Source organism: Arachis ipaensis, chromosome B01 (assembly GCF_000816755.2).
Source record: "Arachis ipaensis cultivar K30076 chromosome B01, Araip1.1, whole genome shotgun sequence".
NCBI lineage: Eukaryota > Viridiplantae > Streptophyta > Magnoliopsida > Fabales > Fabaceae > Arachis > Arachis ipaensis.
Genome location: NC_029785.2, coordinates 38,165,134 through 38,168,529, shown reverse-complemented (window position 1 = coordinate 38,168,529; position 3,396 = coordinate 38,165,134).

Genomic DNA, 3,396 nt, shown 5'->3' with positions numbered 1-3,396 from the left:
ACCACACAATAGGCTCAAAACTCACAAGCTTGTGTTCTTAGCTCAAAACATGATCCACAAAAGTATGAATTCATGCAAGTTCCATAAAAATTTTTCTCAATCAATTGGGGTGGTGCCCTATAGATAAATTTCTTGAAAATTCTATCATTTTGACTAAGCTTATTCTAAATATAATGTTGTGATTAAGAAATTCTAAAATTCCTTAGTTTACCCTCTTTTCTAGTCAAAACAAATTCTCTTATGCACAAAGGGTTTAACTAGGTTTTCAACAATTCAAAATATTTTCCAAATTACAACCAAAAGGCAATGCAATATATACAATAAAAGTGTGAAATAACCAAAATAAAAGCATCCACAGTAGCAAATATGTACAATAATCTCAAAATAGTGCAAAATAAAGCAAAATAAGATGAACTAAGCGATAGTGTCTGAAAATGTTCACCAAATCCACCGACAGCTACGACGGTGACCTCCCCACACTTAAGATGAAGCATCGTCCTTGATTCTAGTGATCGGGCTCATGGTGAGGGTCAACAGTCGTATCTGGCTCTGGCTAGGGCACTGCCTGGGGCACGGGCTCCTCGGGAGGCTGCTGGGTCTCTTGAGTGGCCTGCGTTTGTGGAGGTGCCTCCTGCTGAGTTGGCTCCTCAACATGCTCCTCCGCGTGCTCTGCCTTATGATCCTCCTCATTAGAAGCGGGCGAGTCAGGGAGAGGGGGTAGCTCAATGCCATGTGATACAAACACCTGGTCTATGCAATCGAGACGTCGCATGATACGACGCTCGCTGTGCTCCATGAAGCAAAATAGGCGCTGTACTAGCTGATATGTCGGCTCGGGTGCTGGTGGTGGTGGTAAAGGTGGTGCGACTGCTGCTGAAGAAGAAGAGGGTCCTGCTGCTTCTGTGGAAGATGAAGGTCTAGCTGCCTCTACTGTTGCTCTAGCTCGTGAGTGACGCTTAGATGGGGGTTTCTCGTGCACCCACATACCCCACAGAATAGTAACCTCCTTCTCATCGTCGTCTGGGGGTGGTGGTGTCACGTCATCATCCCTCCATAGGACACCGGCTAACTCAATCATCGTAGTGACCATGGTGAGAAATGGTAGAAGGCCACGGATGTGTGCTCGCCACATGCCTCGCCTGATCAGCCGTGGGAAATATACCTCCTTCCCCTCCATGACACAACCAATCAGAAGAAGTATATCCATTAGGATTTCAGAAAAATGGGTAGTAGAAAGGACATAATGGGTGAATATCTGCTGCCAAGTCCTGGCCTCTCTAGACAAATAAGCAAATAACATCCCCTTGGGCCTTTGGTTGTTAGAGTCCATCACCCAAGGGGCATCCGGTGTGGCAATAACACACTTCAGCTCCTCATAGTCAAAGGTCATAGCATTCATAGCTATCTCCGCCTGCTGGTATGCACATGTGTCACTATTCCGGGGTAGACAATGCAAAACACCCTCAATGGCAGCCTCAGTCACTAAAACTTGCCCACCCCATAGGTGGACTGACTCAAGAGTCGTACGAAAGAGGTTGCAGTAAAACTCCTTAACCCATGAAATATTTATCCTCCCTAAATCTTTATCAACAAACCCTAAGCCCAATCCCTGAATACGGGCATTAATGGAGCGCCTCAGGTCGTTAGGAAGGACTAGTTTCTTCTCAATGTTCAGCTTTGTCTTTCGATAGGTGGGAAAACACAGCTCACAGTAAAGATTGGAAAATGTGTATGTATCAGTGGGTGGCAACAGCTGATTCTGTTTATCCACTTCATTAAGTGGGTTCTTTGCATAGTTGGCATAAGGAGAGAAGGTGGAGGCTTGAGATTTCTTCCTCTTTCTTGAGGTAGTGGCCTTTTCCTTTCTTCTATCGGCCATCCTGAAAGCAAATATGATATATAAGCACTTAGCCAAGTAGAGACATAGCAAGCATAGAATTATACATTCATGAAGTGAGTTAAAAGAATGAAAACTTGGAATGCAAGTAATCACAACCAGAGAATAAGATAAGTCACAAACCATGAATTCCAACATTAAACACATCATGCTTGTTTATTAAGTTCAATGAGCATCATACCCAAAAGAATGGTCAATGGGTTAGCTTAAGCCAAAAAGAAAGGTTAGTAAGGTAAAACAAGTTAGAAGTTAGAAAATCTAGTTCAAAGGTTAGGGGTATGATGGTCATTGTCTCAATCAAGAGAAGTTCACAAAGCAAAGAAAACAAGCATGCTCACAATCATGAGGGAAGTGCAGTTAGTGATTATGAAATATGAAATTACAAAAGAAGCAATTAATTGAAAGCAAGTCATCAACCAATGCCATGGTCACTAGGTTTACAATAATTTGTGTAAGTATATGGAATATGCACTATGTGTAACAAAGAGCAAGTTGAAATAATTTGAATCAAGAATATGACGCTAGTGAAAATCACCAATTATTGGAAATGAATGAGCCTTGTAGAGAGGTTGCAGGTTAAAGTCAAATGTAAAGTTTAGTTCGAATCAAAAAGTATTTGACTTATTTTGAAAAGTGAAGCCTCAAAAAGGTTCAAATTAATGAGCGAGGTGAGGGCTATTTGACATAGAAAACCGCTAAATAATTCTTCAACTACTCTTCTCCAATGCACATCAACGAGAATCAAATTGGACGCGGGGATGCTAACCAAGTAACCTAAGAATTGAACTTGGTGAGGTTAGGTAACCTTAATTAAGGAAATTGCAAGTTCAATTCTAGGTAACAAGTTGGAAACAAGCAGTTTATAAAAATTTGGGCAGCATCCCGACAGTAAATTGGACGTTCCCAAATAGTAAACGGCAGTAAAAACAGTCACACAAATTTAGGATATCAAACAGGCAAAACAATCAAAGAATTCACATGACTCATAGGCGAGCAAAGCAGCAGTTACATAGTACATAGGAACCAAGAAATTTACTCATGGTGACAACCGTGAGTTCAAACAGCAACACAATCATCAGCACCAAGCAAGCAACATTCAACAATTAAACACAAACGGAGCACTTATCAGGCCTAGAATCCTCTAACCACAACCTAACTACCTAACCGCAATTATTTCTATCTAGCCTAACATGCAGAATTAATCAACTAGCTAATGTAAAAACTAACTAATCAAAATAAATGAAGACAGTAAAGAAGCAGAGCAATGGTTCAGGCTATGGAACCTGGAATGAAGTGTAGAACAGTATGGAAGTTGGAATTTAGGGGGGTAGAGAGAGGGACAGCGCCGCCCAGCAGTGATGGCGGTGGCAGACTCACGGCGGCGTAGAGACAAAGTGGAAAGCTGGTGCGGCGAAGGCAGAAAAGTAGAATGTGAGAAGAGGGAAGAGGGAGTGATAATGAGGGTGGCAGAAGGGATCGCTGGCAGTTGCCAGCGGCTG